This window comes from Saimiri boliviensis, chromosome 6, assembly GCF_048565385.1.
Source record: "Saimiri boliviensis isolate mSaiBol1 chromosome 6, mSaiBol1.pri, whole genome shotgun sequence".
Classification (NCBI taxonomy): Eukaryota; Metazoa; Chordata; class Mammalia; order Primates; family Cebidae; genus Saimiri; species Saimiri boliviensis.
Window position 1 is genome coordinate 57,794,582 of NC_133454.1, and position 25,688 is coordinate 57,820,269.

General features: G+C 39.3%; 1 long non-coding RNA gene across 1 annotated transcript in view; it reads right to left on the reverse strand.

Annotated features, from left to right (window-relative positions):
- LOC104650663 (uncharacterized) overlaps positions 1-25,688 on the reverse strand; it is a 148,829-nt gene that overhangs the window by 30,750 nt on the left and 92,391 nt on the right. Inside the window, exon 3 of the long non-coding RNA XR_012518048.1 lies at positions 1-18,721. This exon is cut by the window's left edge and continues 30,750 nt beyond it. This is a non-coding gene — a long non-coding RNA (uncharacterized LOC104650663). The remainder of the gene's footprint in view (positions 18,722-25,688) is intronic.

The window sequence follows — 25,688 nt, forward strand, 5'->3', positions numbered from 1 at the left end:
TTTAGTTAAACCTGTTTGGAGGATAAAATGAGATAATGCATTTAAAAATAATTCTAAAAAAAATGATAAAAATGAAATAAAACTTTATCTCAACAACTGGTTGAGTTGGTATAAATTTAAGTAACAACTGGTTGACTTTGGTATAAATACAGGTTGAGCATACAAAATCTGAAATTTTTTGAGGCCAATAAGATGTCACAAGTGGAGAATTCCACACTTGACTTCATGTGACAAGTAACAGTCAAAACTTTGTTTCATGCACACAATTATTTAAAATATTGTATAAAATTCCCTTTAGGCTATGTGTATAAGGTACATGTGAAACAAATGAATTTTCATTTTTAGACTTGGGTCCCATCCCAAAATATCTCATTATATATGTAAATATTCCAAAAAATCTGAAAATGATTTCTGGTCCCAACCATTTCAGATAAGGGATACTCAATCTGTAACATAAACCTGATATTTATTTTCCTAATTCAGATGACTCTGGTATTAATATATTTAACAGGGTAGGTCTGTAATGGCCAAGCTCATTACAGTAGTATGTTATTATGGAAATCTGTATTATCCTAAAATACAAAATGTATCCTTAATCCCACACAATATTCAACTTATATACTAACCCCCACCCTCAGCTACTGAGATAATTGGATTGACTTTCATGCTTCTCAGTTTCTATGTTTCCTTTAGCTCTTCCATCCTAATAATAGTTAATTTCAAAGGCTTTAGGATTGTACTGAATGCAATCTATTCAGTGAGTTTCTGCCCTGTCCTTAAAGATCTATGGGAAAAATAAATTCTATAACCTCCTTCTATGCCTAACAACTTTTACAGTGAGTAAATTGTGTACAATCTGAATTCCTTGATTGTGAAAAAATGTCCCCAGGGCCACCCATTGGGAGGCCTCCCATACACTTACTAATCCAACACAGCTTAGAGGCCTTGACAGCTCCAGCGGTGCTGCTTAGACACCCCCCTTATGAATATGCAAAGACAATCTTTCACTTACAAAAGAAACTGATATAGCCATTATGGCCTGTGGTTAATCAAACCTCCATTCACTTCCCTCTGCTTTGAGAACCATCATCAAGAAAATGTGTTGCTAAGCAAACTTAGTAAGGAAGGACCTGGTTCCCGTGTAAATGACTGCCTAGAGGGCAGCTTGCTTAGAAGTAAGAATCCAGGTTTTTTCCAGCTTCTAATTTGATTTCCTGTAAAATTCAAGCTCATCATTCAGTTTAAGGAAGGTTTGAAAGTTGCTCACACATTTCTCATTTAAACAAGTTCAAGTATACACACACACAAACACATGCATATGCATGCACATGCACACGTGCGTGCACACACACACACACACACTTCCTCATACCAGGTCCTCCCTCTTGCTTCTGCAATTGTTTTTTTTGGAAAACCTCCAAACTTAAGCCAAGGAAATGCATAATAGAGAAGCTGCTGACTTTCCAAGCATCTGGTGAATTCACAACTTTCAGTGAGCCTTACATAATATATCATCAATATTCATTCTTACATAGACATATATCTTAGTCATTCCCACCTCCCCCAGGAAACTTGGTCAAGAGAAAACATAAAGGACATTTCATTGCAAATTCTTAATGGAAAGTACACAGGAATAGAAATACACCCTGCTTTGCAACTAACTTTCAGTGTGACCTTAAAAGATCACTTAAAACAATCAGTGCCATGGATTCCATAGTCCCAAAATGGAGAACAATATGCTTTCTATGGTACCAAGATAAGGCCTTAAGCCTACTGACACAAATAGTTTACACATGTCATGAACTACCTGGATTATCACATTCTGTCTTGGTTAGCCAAAATTTGTTTTATAGGATTTAGGCACTAATTTTTTCCAGTGGGTGGTAAACCAGTGGTCTCAATTCTCCATTCTACGCAAGAAGTTTAGTTTTCCACTTGGAAAAGAATTCAAAGAGGTGAGATAAGACCCAGGCAGGATAGAACTGGATTTTGGTATTGAGTAATCAAATCTGAGCTACCAAATTTATTTTAGAAAAATGCTTTATTAGATGGTGGACATATATTGCAGGTTATGTCATATAATGTTCACATTTAATTGCTTTATGCCAAATAACATTGCTTTTACCATTTCTTAGGGTATTTGTTATTCTCCATTTCCCTAGATTCTGTATTTGTCTATCTGACATATATGTTTAATTTTCTATATTCTTGATGTTTTGGGATTTGAAGGTCTTACATACCCACGAAAAGACTGTCCCTTCCAGGGTTACCTAAAGATAGTAAATGAGTGACCTGAATGCACATCTCTCATATGCAAACCAACCATCCCCTTTATCTAACTCTCACATACAAAGCCAATATTTCTTCTGCCCTAAATCTTCCCAGGACCAACGCTATGATTTGGGTGTGATTTGTTCCTGCCAAAACTCATGTTAAAATTTGAGTTTCAGTGAGGCAGTGTTGAGAGGTGGGGCCTGGTGGGAGGTGTTTGGGTCAGTGGGGTGGATCCCTCATGAACAGATCAATGCCCTTCTAAGAAGGTGAGGGAGTTCTTGCTCTTGCTAATAGGTTAGTTCCCATGACAGCAGGTTGTGAAAAAAGGTCTAACTTCTTCTCCTCCCACGTCATCTCTGCACATACCGTCCCTGCTTCCACTGTCCACTGTGAATTGAAGCAGCATGAGGCTCTCATGACATGCAGCTGCCCAACCTTGAAATTTCTAGCCACCAGAATCATGAGCCAAATAGATCTCTTTTGTTTATAAATTACCCAACTGCAGGTATTCTGTTATAGCAACATTACAATGACAAAGATAGCCAAGTACCAGGTATCTAAAGACTACCCCTATAGCCCAAAGCCCTCTAGAATTATTAATACTAGTCCAAAACTGCTTACTCTGCTCTGCATTTCCTTTCCTTTGGAAACCCCGTAAAGAAAAGCTTTGGCTTAGATTCTCCCCTCCCCACGTTCTGCCTTCTGACCAATACTCACACTCCCCATATGCACCTGTGTAATGTGACATGGCCCTTCTCTGGGGAATGCAAGTGATAAAAACGTTCTTTCCATGGCATGAGCTTCTTCATGTCACCACTCAGTAATCTCCATAAATTAAAGCCTTGTGGGCACAATTGAGACATGTCTGCCCTCAGTTTAGTTTGTTATGGTATTAATATTATCTGATATAGGATAAGTGATATGGTTTGGTTCTGTGTTCCCTCCCAAATCTCATCTTGAATTGTAATCACCACATGTCAAAGTAGAAAATTGATTGGATTATAGGGGGATTTCCTCCATGCTGTTCATGATAGTGAGTGAATTCTTAGGAGATCTGATGGTTTTATAAATATGGTAGTTCTTCTTGCACTCATTCTCTCTTGCTTGCCACCATGCAAGATGTGCCTTTGCTTCTCCTTTACTTTCCACCATGATTGTAAGTTTACTCAGTCCTCCCCAGTCATTCAGAACTGTAAGTCAATTAAACCTCCTTCCCATCTAAGGTACAGTCTTGGGTATTTCTTTGTAACAATGTAAGAATGGACGAATACAATAAGAGGTTGCAACAAGTAAATTGCCCTCTAAGAACTTTTAAGCCCACTCAATTCTGAACTTCTTGAATTACAGAAACAGTGTAATTATTTATCTCTGTCTCCTGGACACAGTGTTTGGCACATGTGAGGTTCCAATTAATTAGTTTTGACAGAATAAATAAATTGGAAAATGGTGACCATGGATCAATGGTCCAGAATCATCTGAGCACTTGTGAAAATATGAGATTCCAAAGTCCTGCTTGAGGCTTTTTGAATCCTAATCTCTCTTGATGAGGCCCAGAGTTCTGCCATTTAAACAAACTCCAAGGCAGTTCTTAGTTACATTTTGGCAAGAGAACCTCTGCTTTGCTTTTTTTTGTCTCAAAAGCATAATTCTTGGCTTTAACGGAACTCTATAGCCAAGATGAAGGACATGATGATTCTAAAATGTGAGGAACTCTTGTTCCAAATACTTCCTATTCATACATAGTTTGAGGACTTCTCAGTTTTTTATTCCAAAAACCTATCAACAATGTCAATACCTGGATGACTGTTTAGTGCTCAATCCATCTCTGATATCAGATGCATGAAATCAGTTTCTGCTAGATCTGTTTTGCCTTCTAAGTAATATGAATTGATTGGTTAAGTTTTTCCAATAAGGAAACTAACAGACTTTTGAGTCAAATTGTGTGTGTGTGTGTGTGTGTGCGCGCGCGCGTGCACGTGTGTGCGCACGTGCGCGCGCGCTTGCCTGCATGCTAACATGTGTTTAAATGCTTTGGTTTTCTTTTGTTTTACTTTATTCAATTCATTCATTAGCATGCAACTAGTGAAGTGTAACTTCTTAATAGTGTGGGTTATGTATACTCCTTCAATCAACTCTTGGCATCTCATGCCCTCATCTTCTTCTCAGAACATTCATATGAGAACTCTGCCTGCTTTGGCTACATCTTATAGAAAAGGGTCCCTGAGGTCACTTGTGGATATTTTTTTATTCAGCCATGAGGAAAACCATGAAAGTACATTCTAATGAATATTCAGGCCCACATTCCTGAAAAATACGCTCCTTAGGGGCACCATGGCATAGCTTTGTGAAAGAGCCCTTCTCTAATAACAGTTGATATGAATCAAGGTCTCATCCAAGCCTTCAATGAAGTTTTCCATCCAATCTTTTCTCTTAGAATTGACACTTCTGGCACTTCTGTCGACATTGTGCCTACAGCATCTGTGACATGACTCAAACTCCTCAAGGGCAGTAAGTGATGGCATGTCTTTTTTTCCTTTCATCTTACCTTCTGCCTCTCTCAAAGGCATCAGGAAAAATCTGAGATAAGATGCTTACTTGTACATAGGTGACAATGCAGCCACATGAATAAGTAATTAAGTATAAGTCAGTTTCTCAGACCTCAAAGGTCCAGAATATTAGAATGCAAGAGGGTGAGAGATATACACTGAGTGTCCCTGGAAAATCTGTGGGGACCTCAGCATCTCTAGGACCATCTCTGGGCTCCTGGCAGTTCACATGTTTGTCCTAAAGGGACAAGCTTCCCCTCTGATGCAGCTAATCATGTCTGCCCTCTGTTTCATGATCTAAATTCTGGCTGTCCTGGAACTCATGGATCTCATTTGCTGATCACCACTATTCTTGGCCTGTTCTCTCTTATGAGTCCCCTTATGACACAGTTACATTGGTCCTTGTATGGTTTGGATGACATTAACATTTTAAAGATACAAGAGTGGGATGGAAAAGAAAGAAAAGAGGTAGAAGAAGGGATCTTCCTTCCCTAGCATTTTGATGCCTTCATAAAGTCCAAACGAAATGGTACTATTCTTTTAAGGCCTTTAATTGTGTCCCTTGTGTGACTATATTTCATTTGATTTGATTTCTCAGTGACTTTGATGAAATTCTGTTCTTCAAAGAACAAAAATTAAAACACTTGCCACTAGTTCTCTCTGACTGCATCAGACAACAATGCGAATGTGACCACATTTAAGACCAAAGCTCTTCGCTCTGCAACAACCAGGAGCCCTGGGCAAGGACTGTGCAGTGACTATCCCTCTTTTAGTTGTCCTGGTCCTAGGGCCAGCTATCAAGACTACAGCTCTAGTCTGTCCACTTATTGCTCCTCTTTCTATGAGACCCTGAGGAAATGAGAATTTTGCAACCTTCCCAGTTAAGCCCTAATGCCCTAAAGCAGCTACCTTCAAACCCTTTGTCATGCAAGACTTAGCCAGATTCTGCCACAGAGATGAAGATGAACCCCCTCCAGCTATCCAGTAAAGTTGCCAATTAAATCAGAGAGACCAAATTGGATGAGTAGATGTCTCTAACTCAACTGGTTCCAGGGAAATAGTGACTGCCACCAGGTGGTTCAGAGCAACTCTTTGTAACATTCATTTCATGTTGCTTAAAGATGTGAAAAAGACCAAGTCTACCAGCTTCTGGTTTTTGACAAACTAAACTCTTGTTGGATCATATCTGAACAGACAGCTGTTTCTGAGTGTGCCAGGGAAAGCCTTCCCAGACAATCAAGTAAGGTCAGCAAAAATTCCCCAGACTAGCTAAGAACTTGTACGCACCTAATCTCACAAAAACCTAGTGGCAAGCTATGTGCACTGTTGATTTTTTCGTACACATATTTGTTCATTCACCCATCACTCATTCACTAGCCATTCAACAATTACTCATCCAGTTCTAATCTGTGCCCATCTCTGTCATGGGTGCTGGGCACACCCTGTCCCAGCCAACACAAAGCCTGCAAGCTAGTGGCCAATAACGACCATGCCTATATTTTCTCATGCATCAATCAGAACCTTTCCTGAAAAAAACTTACAGGATGGAATTCTTGCTAATAAAACAAGATTGTCAGCAATGTTTAATTTAATTATTTGATTTTGTAATTGCAAAGTAAAGTGACAGAATAAATGAAGTATTTATACCCTGGATCAAAGTCAAATAGAAGCTCTTGTCTAACCCAGGAATAGATTTCAAGTTGCCTAATGTCTAATCTGGTTTTCTCACTAATTTTCACTTCATCCCTTTGCAAGAGAGAACTGGTAAAAAGTGTAAGAGTCCCATGGCTAGAAAAAAAAATCTAACTTAGATTGTGCCTAGAAATAAAACAAACAAGTAAACAAAACTCTAATAAAATACAACCATATAAAAGGACAATTCTTACTTTATGGATAATATCTGAGATAGGCAATGAGGGCAAACAACATCTGAATTCTGAGTCAGCTGTCATGAGAGCATCTTCTTTTTCCCGGTCTTCATCTCAGACTCCCCCTGAATATGAGTTCATACATCTTCTTCCATAGTTGGTCAGTGGAAGCCTTCCTAATACTCACTGGTGTATAATTCTTAATAGCTTATTTACTTAGTGATTTGGAATGCATCATATTGTAAATAACGAAAGAGAAGGGAACGGGAGTAAGAAGCTTTTACATTAAGCATGGTAGGAGAAATGCATGTTGATAACGTGGGAAGAAGAAGAACTGGCATTAGGCACACAGCTATTCTCAGGCGTTAATGTTTATCATGATACTGGGTGTTCATCCTGCTGGTACCCTTTTGCTTGACTAGGGAAATAACTGAAATCCTAGAGAAATTAAGTTTTAAGAAGATAACAAAGCTATGCTACATTTTTGATAGATTTCCATCAACAAATAATTTAGTAACATTCACTTATGCTTGAATTTCCAAATAGTGCTTTACTCTAGAATGGTAGTTTGTACAGTTTCTCAGACATGTGTTCAACCCATTGATTTTCATAGCAACTCTGTGAGACATGTAGATATTCATTTATTTATTCATTGTTGTTCATTTATTTTCACTAATTTTTAAAATTTTTCTTCTCATTTATTCTGTCAGTCAATACGCATTTGTTGATTTCTTCCCTGTTCTGGGCACTGTGCTACACTATTATCCAGGACTGTCCAATATGGTAGCCTCAAGCCACGTGCAGCTATTGAAATTAATTAAAACTAAATGAGATTTTAAATTCAGTTATTCAGTCACACTAAACACATTTTAAGTACTCAAAAACCACTTGTGGCTAAAGGCTACTTTATTACACTAGAGGACAGATATAGAACATTTCTATCATTGCAGAAAATTCTATTGCATATTATCCTCCACTGACAAACAAGAGTCACCAAGACTTGCCAAAGATGCCAAGCTGATTTACATCTCCTTAAGATTTACTATGTCTGACTTTGAAAAAATACTATCCTTCTACCTCATGCTTACTTATACTTCCAAGTCTCTATATGGGAGATACAAGGGCAAGAGAGATAAGGAAGGATGAGAATATACATTTGTTTCAGTCTAGAAGGTGCTCAGTCCAGCCATTCCTCCACGCCTACCTGTGGAAGTATATCCCACAACTTCCCTTCTCCTGTTAGTTATGTTTTGTTCTATCTTCAGCACATCTCATTCACCTACACTGCCTGAAGTGGTTAAGCAGGTGACTGTCTCTCTTCTTTTCTCAATGATTTCTGAGAACTCCACATCCACAATTACTAACCTACTCTAATGTACCATTGCTTGTTTTAAATTTCTGTCTATATTGTTGACAACTATGAAAATAATATAATTTCCTTTCCCTTCTTTGCTTTTACCTCCCTTTTTCAGATGACAGAGTCCAGGTTGGAGGATTCTTCCAAAGATCCCTCAAGGCAACAAAACTGTCATCTCTCACAGGTAAGTTGCCTGATCTTTCACCTTCTGCTGTGTTCACTTCTGACGCCAGCCCCCATAACAACAAAATCTATCTCTTAAAGAATAGCTAATGTAACTTCTCCAAGAATGCTCATGTTTTTCTTTCAACCAGGAAATTGGATATTGAAAAGGTACAGTCTTTGATACCTTAGAGTTATTCTGCAGGTTCGATTTCTTTTTAAGCAGAAAATATAGACTCAAAATGAAGAGGAAGCATTTCCATACCCATGCAAGAAAAAAAAGATAAAAAGAAACTAATAAGGGGGTTGGGGACAAACCCTAAAGATAAATCAAAGATTTTAAAAGGATTCATTGTCAAGCACAATGACCCACGCCTGGAATCCCAGCACTTTAGGAGGCTGAGGTGGGAGGACGGCTTGTGCTCAGGAGTTCAAGACCACCCTGGGCAACAAAGCGAGACCTCATCCTTACGAATAATTTAAAAAGACAAAAATTAGCTGGGCATGGTGGTGTGTGCCTGTGGCCCCAGCTAGGTGAGAGGCTGAGGTGGGAGGATCACTTGAGCCCAGGATTTTAATGCTGCAGCGAGTTATAATGGACTCCTCTGCACTCCAACCTGGGAGACAAAGTGAGACCCCATCTCAAATAAAATAAAATAATTAGTGTTGTTTATAAGAAGAGAAGTAACAGAAATGTGAAGAGGTGATTCTGCAAGCCAACCAGAAGAAGCCGAAAGAAGCCATGGGAAAGACCACATTAAGCCCAAAGGAAAACACAGACTCAGTTGTTAACCACCAAAATCTTATCCAAAACCTTCACCAGACACGGAGCTTTGGGAAAGCACTGCAGCCTTATCTAAAAAATTACACTAAATACAATAAATACAACAAAATAAAATAAATAAAGGTTGTTTTGTGAAGGTCAGTACAATGAGTGAATGAAGGGACTGTTGTAATTTAATGTAGCCTTTAATTTTTAAAAATATTTAGGGGTAAGAACATTTTCCCCTGGCTGTCAAGTATTGGTTAAACACTGTGGCAGCATGGTCTGCATTGAAAGAGACATGAGAGGTAAGTGTGTTCCCACTCAGAGGGAAAGATGATGACCTGAGCCTCAAAACCAATACTGGACCGAGGCCCCCAGCTGCCCATCTCCAGCCAGCTACAGGTGCTGAAAACCATCAAACACTGGGCTTTTCTGTGTCTTCCCCCGAATGAATGTAACCTCTAAGGAACCCCACTGCCCTGAAACCCCAGTGGATGAACCCACAAGAGGTCATTCTGCCCTAGATATACTTCAGTCTACCCAGCTGAAGCCTTCCTTCCTCCTACCTGTTACCCAGCCACTGGTTTCTAGAATACAAGCGAGTTCTCTCCTGGACTAGAGTCCTATTCTGAACCCAGGTGTTTTGCTAGCATTCACAGGGAGGCTGGACCCTGCCAGGCACGCTTAACACATCTGGAACCACTAGCCTGGGGCATCACGGCTTCAAGAACCTTATTATAATACCCTCCTCCCAGATTGATCCCCTAAGGATATTCAGGCCAGCCTACATTGGACCCAGTCTGCCATGTCCCCTTAATATTGTGATTTGACCACATTTTAACAGCTGTGTTTACCCTCCTAGCTCTGGTCTAAGCTCTCCCACCCAGCTGATCACTGAGATTCTAAGCAAGTTATCCAATTTTAAGCTGATCATTGCAGATCCAAGATGCTAGTATAACACAAAATCAAACACATGAATGCCTGTAAAGCCTTGTAGACCAAAGTAAAAAATTTCTATTTGATTCTGAGTAAAGAGTTTTATAGAAGATCGACATAATATAAGGTACCTTTTAAAAATGCAACTCTAGTTATGACATGAAGAATAGACCTTAAAGTGGTAAGAGAAGAGGTGAGGTAACAAGTTGGGAGAAAACTTAGTAGACAAGGGCTTACCTAGTGCTCATGTGGTAGTTCAGATGAGAAACAGTGATGACCTGGACTAGGGTGACAGCCGTGGAGATAGAGAGAAATAGAAGGATTAGAGATGTGTTTCAAAGGTAGAGTTAATTAACATTTTTACACAGAAAAATGATGGATGACTGCAGCCCTTGTCCATATCAAGGGAACACCAATTTAAACTATAACACACAAAAAGGATTTCAGTAAGACATAAGTAAGAATTTCATGTTAATTTAGGACTAAATAGCACTGATACAGTTATTCAAACACAGATGTTGGAATTTTTTATGGTGGTGAGGGGTTCCTTTAGAATAGAACAAGTATCCAACTGCCTAATTTAAATGAAGTTAATTTTAACAGTAATTTCTTGCTTGGACATAATAATAGTTTGCTCTAAAAATTATTCCTCCCCTAAATAAAACGTTCCCAGTGCAACAACAGAAAAACCAACATGCTAGCTCAACACTGTGACTTTTCAGAAAGATTTTTGTGGTGGAATTAAGTACATTTTAAACTGTTTTCAGAGACTCTATCAAAGCTTGTTGGCTACTATTAACATATTTTTTGAATTCCACAAATTAATATGAGCTGTTGACAAAGGATTCTCTGACCACACTTGAAAAAGAATCTTGGGTAAAATAAGCTAAGTAGCCTGGAATACGTTTTGTTCATTGACAATATTTTCAATGTTACAATCAATTAATCAGCAGACATGGCATCTATTAATGCTTTCATTTGAATTCATTCAACTGTATGTGTATGCCTCGGCCAATGTAGAGATTGCCTTCTGATATGACAATACAGTTTCCTTGCCATACTTTATGTACAGAAAAATCACTCATACTACTTATACTTCAATTTTTAATAGAATTATTCTCTGGCCTACTCCCCACTCTCTTTTTCCGTTTAAATTATAAACCAATTTTATAACCATTAAAATGTATTATTAAATTTTACCAACATGAAAAGGTGAGTCAGAAAGTCTAATGGTAGCAAATAATCCAGCAAAACTCGAGACTGGAACTGAGTGATGACTCGGGCATCAGCATTAGATAAAGTTCTGCTAGACATATGGCGCAGTGTGAAGACATGTTCCCTAACCAAAGTCTTCAAATGTGAAGTTGATCACATATGTGTAAAATGAAAACATCATTGAATGGGATTACCAAAGAAAATTGTAAACTAATAAAAATTATATAGACATTGCAGCCACCATGTATATGGAATTTCCTAATCCTTTCATAAGAGCACAGGTTCTGTGTCAATCTGGATACTGATTCTGTGTGTCTACAATCTTTAGTAGGAAACCATCAGGGCCTCAGTGCTACTTATTATGTGTGGTCCTTTACCATTCTAACATTCTATCATTCTGTCACCTTGTACTATGTTTTCTGAAGAGATACACAAGAAATCTAAAAAATACTACCCTTTTCCCCACAACAAAATGAAATAGAAATCCTCAAAGCTGTGGTTTGAGACAGATGGCACAGTTATGTAATCTAAGTGGCAATATCTCCACTAGGCTGTGGATTTCATTTGTGAAATTTGTCTCTGAACCATGACTGATGATTGTTGGATTTTTTTTAAGTGCCTTCAATAATCTCATCAGTGTAACAAATTATCAAATGTCTTGATCCCAGATAAAGCAAGAGCCATGACAAGTACAATGGTTAGACACATTTGTATCGCAGAGACCATCAGAAGTTGCGCATGCTTGGGCTTCAAATCTTTTACTGTATTTGCTTCAAGACAAGATGAAAGTAGTCTATTACCACATGAGTTCCAGAAATGAGGCTTAAAAAAAACTCTCCAGCAGGCTCAAAAGAAGTAATTCCAAACACAGGATCTACTGAGTTTCCAGGTTGGAAGCAGCATTCAATTGCTTTTGTAGTACCTGGGGAGGGATTTACTGTACCAGCAGCTTCTCATCTCGCTCCTGAAGATTCCCTTCTGGTTGCTGGAAGATGTTCTGCTTAAATAAGCAAGGGTGACAAGGTCTTCTGCCAGAATCACTTAATGGAGTCAAATACTCCAAACTAAAAATCCAATTTGCAATAGCATAAGCTCTATGAGCTCAAAAATAACAACAACAAAAAAATCTCTACAGTGAACTACAGTATTCCTGGCATATGTAATGTCTATGGTCTGTGCAGAGGCAGCAGGGACCCTTCAGCTCTGTCTACCTAGTACAACAGATCTATGATATTTTTGAGGCAGATTATGTGGTAAATTGACTTTTTTCTTGTAATTTTCTTCCAGTTACCTACCTTTAGGGATAATGAATGCAAAGTCACTGACCCTAAAATACTTTCTTACATTCTCACTTTAGCAAATTTTCAAATTGTGACGTGATACAAATTCTAAAAAGATTTGGCAGAGATCAGGGAAGAGGACTTTGTTGTCATCAGAAAGAAACGCACCTGTTTGATGGGGGCAGGGGAGGGAATTACCCTGAGGTGTCAGGAATTCTGAGCATGTCAATGGTGCTACATTTACTAACTGCATAACTCTGGAAAAATTCTCTAAACTTCCATTCCTCGTTGCCATAGCTGTAAAATGAGAATAATCAAACATCCGCAGCCTACCTCACTAGACTGTCACATTCCCAAAAGGCATAATCCTTTTGCAAATTGTAATCACAATTCATGTACTTAAATGCCTGATCAATCAGTTATGTAATTAGGGTTTTGTTTTGTTTTTTTTTTTTTTTTTGAGATGGAGCCTCGCACTCTCGCCCAGGCTATAGTGCAGTGGCGTGATCTCGGCTCACTGTAATCTCCACCTCCTGGGATCAAGCAATTCTCCTGCTTCAGCCTCCTGAATAGCTGGGACTACAGGAGTGCGCCACCATGCCCAGCTAATTTTTTTGTGTTTTTCACAGACTCAGGGTTTCTCTATGTTGGCCAGGATGGTCTCGATCTCCTGACCTCGTGATCCCCCTGTCTCGGCCTCCCAACGTGCTGGGATAATAGGCGTGAGCCACTGTACCCAGCCAATCGGGACTTTTTTTTTTAACAAGAGGAAATAGGTAAAACTATCCCTTAGTTGATATGGAATAAAATGTCTCCAATCAACCTTCAGAGTCAGAAAATAAAAAATCAAAAACTCAGAGTGGTAACTTTGATAATAAAGCAAATAATGGCAGAGCTCTCACTAAATGCCAGGCTTCAACTTATTCATACATCATATAATTTAATCCCCACAGGAAGACTATGAGGGAGAGACTCTCTCATTTTGCAGAGAAGGTGACTAAAGCTTGGCAGATTCAAGATTTTTGCCCATGGCCACTTCCCCAGTATGTAGCTGAGTCAGCACTCAAACCAGGGCTATCTGATTATAGAATCCATGCCCTCAACCACAGGGCTGATCACCTCCTAAGAAGCTGTCAGTTCAGAACCCAGCTCCGTCTAGTCTAGCCTCACACTTCACTCATCACTCAACCTCAGCTCAATGGCTTTCTCCAGCTCTGCACTCTTCCTCATTCTCTCCTTTCCTAAATAATCTCCTCAGCTTCACTGCATTCTTTGCATCCTCAAAGGCTCACCAGAAGCCTTGTCTCTGGCACATGCCTTCCTAATAAAATTCCATTTCCTATTGATCACTCTCTGTATTGCTCTGATTGGCTAATTATGTCTTACATGTCTCCTGTTGCTTTAGTCTTTCATGAAGGCATAAATTACATAATACATGTTTTCTCTTTCTCCTCCCCCCATCCCCTGCCTAATAAATGCCTAAGAGTATACTAGGTTACGAGAAAATTTCTTAAATAATTTCTTGGAGACATTAACAAAACTTTTCCTTGTCCTACTCAAGTCCAGGCTGACTTTCCCATTCCTGATATCTCTGGAGGCAAATACCATAAACAACAACACACTGTATGCAGGTGAGCAAGACACGGTCCCTTCCTGCAGTAACCTGTTCAGTTTCTCAGGGAAGACAGAAAACAAGCAATCCCGTTAGGCTAAAAGAAGTATAAATTACAAGAAAGGCACAAAGTAGCCACAGCTGCCCCAGTCCAGGGCCAAGAGAAAGATATTTAGTGAGTCTGGTATTTAGGCTAAAATTTTAAGGACTGCATAATGATAATAACAATACATTATGGAATGTGTCCTCTCTTCTTAGAACCAGGTGTACCACCTCATTTAATCCTCTCAATAACTCTATGAAGCAGTTGCTATTATATCTCCCTATTTTACTGATAAGAAAACTCGGGCTAATGCAGAATAATTTGCCCAGGGTTACTAGTACATGGTAGAAATAAGATTGAAACCCTGGCAGACTGGCTCCCAGAGACCATACCTTTAACTGGTACGCTATCTTTCAAGTAGATTAGCCACTGAAGCGAGAAATAAAAAGATGGTTCCAGGGAGATGGCCTAGAGTTTGTAAAGGTCACAGGAAGAATTCAAGCAAGATATGTAGAGAAACTAAAAGAGTTTAATACAGGGCCCTGACAACTCCAGGTGACTCATTGGCACCTGAGATGGACATTTAGCTGTTTCCCAGTGAGCGTGTAGGAAAGCAACTGAGTCCTGTAGTAGACCACCTGCACCTGCAGGGGGCTTTGCAGCTCTGCCACAGAGAGGCCTTGTTACACTGGGATCATGGGGGACTGTGCCTTCCTGGCCTCAAGTGCCAGCAGAGTCCCCTCCCATCGTGCATCAGTAGGCAGGCCTCTGACTCTCCTTTTAACATCAGTCCGTCCCTACCCTATGGAATCAGAGATTCCTCAAAGATCCCCTGATTCCCGATGAGAAGAGAACCAGAATGGCCTGTTCCTCGATTTCCAGGTTTCCACACTGTCAGATTACAAAGAAGATTCCAGAATTCCCTTAACTTCTCATTTTAATGTCAAATTATCCTTTCCATGAAGACACTCTTACTCAGATCGGATGTAAACCCTTCATGCTAAAAATCTAGCTCCAATTCTCAGCTCTCTTTGCATGGATGGCAGAATAGTAGGTCATCTCCTCTGAGAAGACCACCTCAAATGCCCATGACACAGTCATGCCTGGAACCTGCAGTCACTTTGGGCCTCTTGGCTTGACCACTTGTGAGCTGTGACATTAGGCAGATTACTCAACCTCTCAGTGATTTCAGTTCTCATCTGTAAAATGGGAACAATAATTAGGTTTATACATGAATTTGAGGATTAAAAATAGATAAAAGGCTTAGCTCGGTTGCCTAGCTCATCATAAATGCCTATCAAATTTTAGCTTAAAAAAGAAAAGAAAAGGTCTAAGTCCATTTCATCTTGGGCTAATGCATATACAGCTCAGGGACTAACAAATAAACCTCTGGGCAAGTTTTCTAGTGAGAATAAAAGAGATCAAATGCCTAAAAGTAATAATTACACTTTCAGTCTTCTTATTTTCTGCAAGTATGCAGACAAATAGAACATCCAGTTTTAAATGGCAGGTATCTATCAGTTATAAAAGTGTTAAATCTGTGAAGGCCAGGAAAAAAGAAGAAAGAGACAGGAACCATCCCGCTATTGCCATGACAATGAGGCACATTACCTGGACAAAGATTTTGGAAATGTGTAAAAGAATAGCCAGAGATGCTTCCATCTATTTTGGGAAGGACAAAGTCTTCTTTATCCTGCACTAAAGACACACATCCACTTGTCTGCTGAGTATCTCCCAATTAACACAGGGCAAGATCCGAGAAGAGCGGGGATGTCGCAAGCAGGCAGGAGGTGGCATGGAAAGGGACTGGGCAGGGGGCTGAGAGGTGAAGGCATGTATCAGTGGAAAATGCGAGATCAAACTGCCCAGAATCTCTGTTGTTTCATCTAAAATGCCCAAAGATCATTCATTAAAAAGCATTATTCTCATGCATGAAGACCCCCAACTGCTACAGATTAAGCTTACACAAAATGGAATCCTAAACCAATAACGCTTTAATTTTTATTAACAGTAGTAACATGAAGAAAGTGATTAAAAACTCTAGTGGGCAAGACTTTCCTTGTAAGTCATTTTTACATGTAGAGGAATAGAGAGCTTAGGATTCATACGATGTGTTTTTTCCTCCATCTCTTTGGGTGTTTGCATGTAGGTCGTGTGTGTGTGTGTGTGTGTGTGTGTGTGTGTTTCCCTCCTTCAATCTGTAGTTTACACTTAATAATCTTGCACACCTCTTTCGTTTTTCAGTTAATCGATAGTATTTTTAAAGCAACAAATAGAGGCTATTTGTAATAGTATTTCCTTTAATTGCATATTTTTCAAACATGAGACTATTAAAGTAGCTGTCCCTGAAAGCAGTCATTCAATTCTCCTCTGAGGTGCCCCTTCATTCTGAAAGGGCCTCCCTCATCAAGCTCAATAGCATCTCTTGGCTGCCTGAGAAAAAGCACTAGAGGAAAAAAAAAAAGAAATCTATTTTCCAGATCAAAGTAATCCCTGCTCCATTGCCATGGCTCCAGACGTCTCTTTTTTCTTTTCATTGACCAGACAAGTTTCTTCTCAGCTCCCTGCTTCTTTTTTTTTTTTTTTTTTTTTTTTTTTTGCCTGAATTTGTTTTCTCTTTGGGAAAAGTGGTCATTAAAGTATTAGTTTAGGTTGATTGGTTCTTCAGCAACAGAAGAGGCTTCTGATGCTTTGTTATCCTTGACATGCTCTCAAAACAGCTGCCTGATTATTATATGATATGGAAATAATAACTCAAGGCAACTGGTCTCCCTCTGAGACCAATGCAGGGTGCCAAGTATAGGATTGCACACCTAACCTACGGGTATTCTCATGGGTGCTTTCAGGGCTTGAGTGTCTGGCCACACCCCTGGATGTTACAGAGGACTTCACCTCCCTGCCCTAGCCATAGAGACTGCCCTCCCATGGACCTGAATTCTTCCCAAGTGATCGAGGCTACTCAGCACTTGTCTCCATTTATACCAACCAGTGGTGCATTTAGTGGGAAGAATTAGGCGAACAAGAGGATGGCTTTGATGTTTCCAGGGGCAGGAAATCACTTGGATGGTCTTCCAGGGCCACTTGGCAGCAGGTAGAGGGTGTAACAGCTGGTGGGAAGGTCGGCGGCTGGGATGTGACCACTCAACCATAGCAGGGAACTGCTCTGCCCTTGCAAACCGAGAAGTTTATTTCTATAGTCTGGTGGGGGGTAGGGATGAGGGAGAAAGATCAGAGGGTCTGGCACATACCACCTGGGAAAATAAGAATTCAGAAACAATCAAATAACATGCCAGAAGAGTTCACTACTTTTAAAGACCAATGGGCCCAAGTCTTTAAATCCAATCTAATAATAATGTATGACTACCAGTACCCAAGAGGTGGTACAAATGGTGGTTAGCCACATCAACCTTGAATCCAGACTTTAAGCCTATCTTTGTTATCTGTTAAAATGCAGTTAGTAACGGGCTTACTGTGAGGACTAATAATAATAAGGCTTACTGCATACCATGTGTCAGGCACTGTGTGTAGTACTTGGCATGCATTCTCTCATATCCTATTCACAATAACCCTTTGGAATGGATACCAGTGCAATGCCCCACTTTCTTATGAGGAAACAGGCATAGTGAGTTCAAGTTATCCAGAGTCACACAGCTGGTAAATGAGGCCAGAATTCAAATCTAATCAGCCCAAACTCTAGCGTCTGCACTATTAGCCATTACTTAAGAATGAAATAGAATAATGTATAAAGTATTGATTCTGGTACCAGACACTCAGCAACATTACCCATCATTAATTTTACATTACCAACACTATCATTTAGACTCTCTCTGTTGCTTTGGCCAATTGAGCTAAAGTATGTGAGATTACTTCAATAAGTGAAAGGGCTTTATTAAAGCAAGCACATAAAATACAATGAGGGTGGCTAGAGCTGGCTCAAAGAGGTAATGATCTAAAAGTTCCACGTCATAATCACACTTACAGAATTTGCTGGTAAAATGGCAAAAGGAAAGGCAGTAAGGAAATGGGGCTTGGGTGTTGGGAGGGCAGCTCATTTCTAGAGGTGTACAAACAAGAGGTATGACCAAAAGGTCTGGAGACACTGGTATCATTGCTGCCTTAGCTGGGTGGAGGTATAGATGTAGACAATGTCTGAGAATTAGGCAGGGAGAGGGAGGATATCCAGATGGCAGGTGCATTCTGATTAGCCAACTAAACAACACCGAACCACATGTTCACTCCCATTCATACTCAGGAAACACATTCACAGAGGAACTAAATCTTTCCCCACTCCTATCTGAAGACCCCCAAGTAATCAAGTGCTACTGCCATCTGCAAATCTTAGGGAGAGCCAGAAAGCTTATTCAAAAGCCTAATTTATTTATTCATTGGAGTAGTATTTATTAAAAATCTTTTATGTGTCATAGGTGCAGAGAATGTAGGAAGAGCTTACTCCATCCCTGACTCATAGTAGGAGAATATGGAGAGCTTGCATACAGTGGTTCCAGCTGGGAACTTTAGTCTCAGTAAGAAAGAAGACACTGTATGCTCAGACTCAAGTAGAAGAAGGAGAAGACAGATGAAGATATAGAGAATTTTGACATGGAGGGAAGTTGAGGCAACTCACATCAGATGGTCCCAACCTTCTCGGCAAGGAGAGTTCACCTGTTGAGAGTTTTAGAAAAGGAAGTGAGGATGTTGCAGGAGAATGCCCAGAAGTCACTGTGGAAAATGCCATTCCCCATTTCTGTCTGCTTGGCAAACACCAATAATCCTCCAGGACTCAGATCAAACACCATCTCCTGTAACCTCCCAAGTTCTCAGAAAGGGTTGGGAGCTCTGTTCCCTGTACTTGTTTGTTCTTTTATTACCTTATTAGTCAGATCATATTGTAATTCTTTTCATTTCTGTCTCTCTTTTCCTTTTGCCTGAAATCCTTGCGGGTGGAGACCATATTTTACTCATCTTAATTTCTCCAGCTCTAATCTGGTACAAAATGATATTTAGGAAATGTGTGTTGAATGCATAAATAAATTATCCATAAGCCATACATAAAAGAATTGCAATTCAGATCCAGAAAGATTAAGGAATAACATTTTAGAACTGGCATCCTAAATGTCTAGTTTCATTTCAGAGCAAAACAGTCTGCTCTTGGGCAATTACCCTAACCTCGCTGCATCTAATAACCCAGGCTCTGAGAAATGGAGACAACAATTCATGGAGCTGTGAGCTTCAGCATGAATGCCTGTAAAGGGCTTTTTAAGTGGCAAAGCAGATAATTACAGAAAAGGCCCTTGAGGAGGAAGGATGACTAAGACACATCTCGGAGACAATGAAAGACCATCCTTCCAGGATTTCCAGCACATTTCACTCTGATACAAACAGTTACAGAGGATCCAGGGCCCTCTCAAAGGCCTTGTCACCACTAGGTTTCAAGATTATGTGTTCACCAAGTTCATGAACTGTTGTGAAAGAATAGTGGTTAGAAATCACCAGAGTCCTGCTGCTCAGCACCTCCCAGCTCAGGGCCACTGTGCTCTCTGCTGAACTTTCAGCTTTTTCTATTGTTCTGTTTTGCCTTGGCTCCTGGTTTCCACTCTTGCAGATCATCAACAGATCACTCAAATGTGCTTGACCTTTGGAAATACACTTGTGTTCCTGGGAAGTACATGATCATTTATCACTGCCATTTACCAAGTGTTAGCAAGATAAATAGCTACCTGGGTAAGGCTTGAGAGCAGCCACTAGCCCATTTGCACAAGATGTGATACAGTTTATTCCGGAATGGCCACAGAAACAGTAAGATGCTGAACAATAAGACCTGTTAATAGATGCATACATTCTGGAGCTTTAAAAAAGCAACAAATAGATGATGACATTTTATACTTATTTCTAAGACCACAGAAACCTAAAGCACAATCTATTCTAGATTGCCTGTTCTAATTTGCAGTAGCACTACTATGAACAAAAAAGAAAAGTGATAATTCTAAAACATGTTTGATTCATAATTCCCCTCTACACACACAAATGCACACAGACATACAAACACACACATACACATGTGTGCACAGACACCTGCTTCTAAAATTGGATTTTGCTGAAGATAAATTTTAATTAGTTTTCTCCCCAATACACATACTCTAGGTTTAGCAATATGTGTGATAATGATGGGTAAGGATAGCCTGGGATTTTTAATTGTCATAGTTAATCAAAAGGTGACTATATACAGATGAACAGATGAGAGTTGGAAAGAGTAGTAGAAGAAAAAGAGTAATTGTGACTAGAAGAGAAGAAAAAATACACAACAAAAAATAAAGATAACAGTCTTTATTACTAAATATAAGCATCATTTAGTGGTCTCAATTCTCTCCCATACTGATTGTCAATACATATTAAATATATGAACACCTCCAGAGTAGGAGCAGTTCAGATTTGAGGAGGACCTTAAATAGCTATATGCATTATCCTAAAGGAGCTTTTATTTTCTGAAACTGCAGGCTGCTTTCTTATCACCAGAGCCTGCAGTTACTCACCAACATTAAATGTAGAAAATTTGCTACAGCTATAATTAAAATTCTGGTAGGTACCTACATTAGCTAGTTGATGTTAATGTTAGCCACTCAGTTCTTTTGAAACTTATAATTAGTTGGAAGAGAAATAAAATGACAATGTTTCTTGTTATTCATATAACTTAAGGGTCCACACAAAGCCTGAATGGACTTTAGTCAAGGATTCCATACACAGAAGCCTTTCAGTTGCTGGGAAGTTAGATCACCTATAACTGTGTAGTATGATTTCGTGACCTTGTGTGAAAATGGCAAGACTACTCTATGATTTAGTCTTCATTAGAATGTTCCATCCCTGCTGGAAAGGCCACTTGTTCACTACGTGGGAGAAACTGCTAAAACAATAGTCAGTCCTGCTCTCACTGACCAAAACATCTCCGGGGATCCTCTGTGCTACTTGGGCCCAGAGGACCTGACTCTGTGTGCCTTGATTAACTTTCCTTGGCCCTGGTTCATCACTCAGAAATGTCTGTCTTTCATGGAACCTTAGCTTGTGACATTTTTTGAGTAAAGTCAAGGTAAAAAAAATTTGGAGCCTGACATACTTCAGGAATTGTGGGTCACTATTCCATCAACAATAAAAATATAAATAAAAGAAAGCCTCATTCAAAAGAAGAAACCAATATGTCACCAATGTAACAGACATGAACTAGAAGAGTTAGAACGATGATACTATCTTTTTCGAGGTCTAGGCCCTCAAATCTCTCTCCTCAGCATCTCAATTCCTTTAAAACAAAATTCAAGTAATGAACCTGGAAAGATTAAAGTCTAGGGAAGAAAGAGTATGGTGAAAGGAAGACCAGTAGCTTAGAAGGAGAAACGGGGAGAGGAGAAGAGGGCTTATATCATGATTAAAGCTTCCATCATGCAATCAATCAAATGCAGGATTTAAAAGGCAATTATAATGAAAAGTACAAATATTCACTGCATACACTTAGAATCTAAGACTTGTAGAAAAAAGTAGGCTATAAGTCATCACTTCAACTGTCCACTTATAGAAACTAAGGCTCAAGGCTCTCAAGTGACTAATGGGCTGTCGTAGAGTACAAGAGAAGCAAAGCCACCACCAGAGCCTAAGAGCCAAGGTCAGAAAACCAAGCAAAACCATGAAATTCTCTTCTTTTTCCTTAAAGAGCATTCAAAGAGATAAACAACTAATCTCTTCTAAGGCAAAATGCATAAATATATACAGTAACTCGTAGATAAGGTTTTTTGATCTAATAATCTAACTGCCTCAATTTCTTCTACTTGTGAACTCTGCATTTACATCGATGCTTTGTCAATTACTTTATATTTCCTGGTTCCATCTCCCAAACTAAACTCCAAATACTTGAGGGAAATGTCTTTTTCTTTTATCAATCTCAATTCCTTACTGTGTTCACTATGTTTGATAGCGTCCCATAGAATAACTGAAAAATGTTTAACACAAGTCTAACTTCAGTTTTTCCTTAGGCAAGAGGGATTTGTTGAAGTGCAACCATCTTGACCCACTGCGAATGTCACTACCAAAATTCTTCATTTGAGATATTGATAATAATCTGTACCTTCTTTCATTTGTATTGCAGTGATTGTAATATTTCAAAGTACATTTTATGGCTTCCATTTCATGTGGGCATTTGTTTCATGAGTAGACCTCAAAGAGCATTACAACTACAAATCCACCAACTGCCCCGCCTGCCAAAAAAGGTTATATCCTGGGTCTTGGTGTGTTTTGGTAAACTGGTAATTGGTTATTCCTACTCTAGGCATGGAAATCTCAATTCACAATTCAATGGGTTAGAATATAACAACAGTCAGCACTGGAGACAGCGCTCCATTGACAAAGTATATCAACTCAGACTGTAAAAAGATCCAGTAGGTAAAAACACAAACCTTTTTAATCCTTGTAGTGTTGAGGGAAGAGATCTCAGTGCCCTTCCATGACCCCCTCCAGTAATGTGTCCCTAGTGTTTATAGCAACCTCCCACCCTGGCATTTCCTCATAATTTAGCATTCTTGGTAAGGCTGAAAGGAAAGCTGAATTTTTCACTGGAGGTAGGTCATGCTGACAGTGATAGCAACTGACAGGAGATGAAAAGAAACCAAAGATACAGTGTTGAAAAAGTCTCATCAAGGTCACCCACTCATGAGAAGGTAAGTGAAGAATGAGGGAGAAATATAGGCTTATCACTTAAGAATCATCAGGGACAACTACATTATCTAATTATTTATGCCTCTTCATTTCCACCTCCTCTAGTCTCCCACTTCTATACACGTGCTTTTAAGCCAGTGCATTATTTTAAAATACTTTACGATAGTTCTCCTTATCAGTTCAAGGTATGGCAGTCCCTACCCTGCCAAGTAGAGGTAGCTGCTCCAGGGCACTCAGCTGATCCTTTTGCTATAGCACATACATGTTTACATTACTTTCTCCACCCAAAACTGTGAAACTGTCGTGTGTTACAAGCATGTTTTATTCATCTTTCTACCTACCTGCATGGTGACAGAGCTAGCCAGCTATCTATTAACTTCATAATTCTCCCCTAATACAGAGTTGTTGCTGGGAAGCTGCTACCAAGCCAGGCACTACATTTTTCAGATCCGTTTCCATCCAGATGTGGCCATGGGATAACCATTAGCCAATGGAAAATGAACAGATGTGACATATTTCACTTGGAGGCTTTTATAACACATCATGTGTGTGTGTTAATTATTTATATTTATTTATTTATATTTTATATATAGGGAGAGAGAGAGAGAGAAAGAGAGAGAGACAGAGTCTCTCTCTGTCATTCTGGCTGGAGTGCAGTGGCATGATCTAGGCTCACTGCAACCTCCACCTGCTGGGTTCAAGTGATCCTCCTGCCTCAGTCTCCTGAACAGCTGGGATTACAGGTGCCTACCACCATGCCTGGCTAATTTTTTGTATTTTTAGTAGAGACAGGGTTTCACCATGTTGGCCAAGCTGGTCTCGAACTCCTGACCTCAAGTGATCCACCCACTGCGGTCTCCCAAAGTGCTGGGATTACAGGCGTGAGCCAATGTGCCCAGCTATATTTTTATAACATGCCACAGTCTTTGGCCTGCTGTCAGGTAAGTGGATGAAGAGGTTGATAAAGAGTAAGGAGCTGGCCAACCCCTGTGATGGAAAGAACCTGGACTCCTGAAGTTCTTTCCATCACATTATCACTTGGACTCCTGAAGTTCTCTCCATCACTGTATCAAGGAAAAAACTACTACTGACCAGAGACAATGTATTGGACTATTACAAGAGAAGAAAATAGACTTCTATCTTTAAAAATCTTTATATATTTTTGGGTCTATTTTTTACTGAAGTACACTCTAACTAATACACGAATTTAATACAGTGGCATATATAGGTGTTCATGACGGTGAATAACTGAATAAGGCACTTGCCCATTTGCCCATGGAAGAGCCTGAACATTTCATACTTTCCCAAGAAAGATTATTTATGGATTGCAGCACATGAAATTATATGCAATAATTGTTATTATGGAAATCTTCCCAGAATGCTATATGAAACAGACTAATATGACTAAGGTTTTATTTAATCTTACAATTGTTTCTTCAAATTCATAGATACAAATTTTTTTTTTCTTTTTTTACTGTGGGAGAATGTTGAGGCTGCCATGGCAACAAGTTAAAGCAACAGCGTGTATGTGATGTACTGAGATGCTTGGTGCTAGCCATGCCAGCAAAAAAGTAAAATGATTAAATCATACAGAAAGCTAGACTAAGGGCTATGGTCTGATAGTCAGCTATTTGTCTTTCACCTTCTATTTATTATAATGTAAGACACTGATTAGTTATTAATTTCGACAATATTGCTAGTTCTGTAATGAAATTAATTTTAGAATAAAGATCATCATTCTAACCACCCTATCCCCACCTGCCTGAGGGGAAAAAAATAGACACACAGACACACACACATACACACACATCCACTGCAGAACAACATTTCAGTAAACAACATACTGCATATATACAATGGTAGTCCCATAAGGTTTTAATGGTGCTGATAAATTCCTATCTCCTAGTGACATCATAGCCATTGTAACATCGTAACATAACACATCACCTTTTCCATATTTAGATGTGTTTAGATGCACAAATACTTGTGTTGCAATTGTTTACAGTGCTCAGTACAGTAACATGCTGCACAGATTTGTGGACTAGAAACAATAGGCTATACCAAATAGCTCAGGTGTGTAGTAGACTATACCATCTAGATTTGGGTAAGCACACTCTATGATGAGCACACAACAATGAAATCACTTTATGATACAGTTGTCAAAACATACTTCATTGGTAAGTGAAGCATGACTATCTATATATGATGCATAATTCTCTCCCATCCATTTATATATCTATTCATGAGAGGTTTTGGAGCAAATTTTTAAAATAATTACCCCAAATCTCTGACTTATTTTACCACACAGACAAGACCTTTACTGATTCCTTCTCTGTAGACCAGGAACCTATTTTTCTGCCACATATTTGCTACTCATTCAAATTATCATCATTACCTTACAGAAAATTAAGCAATTCAAGCAGTGCCATCCTACCTTCCCCAGGGATATTATTATTCTCTCCAAGTAACCCTAAAGCTTCAAAGTGTCTAGAGGCACTGACACTTGTCTCGAGACAACAAAAAAGACAGGTGACTTGGATTATTATGCAGGATCCAGAATAAGCATGTGGTCAGCTAGAGCAGAGTAGTTTGGCAAGCAAGGGTGATTTGGGGTGACTAATATTCCTAGCTTTCTTTCAATGAGTAAAATAAAAATAAATTATCCAGATTTGGGGTGACTAATATTCCTAGCTTTCTTTTCAATGAGTAAAATAAAAATAAATTATCCGGATTTATTTTCTCACTAAAGCCCTAGAAGGTAATTCAGAAAAGCCTTCAACTCTTGGGGTAAAAAAAAAGGAAACATGACATCTCCACTTTTAGCCTAGGGTCCCCCTTTTTTCCCCATCTCATTCTGTCATTTTTGTTTATGTGCTGTTTAAGTAATTTCTTCTCCAGCCCCCTCCTTGCTTCATTCAGAAACTATATTGACCCA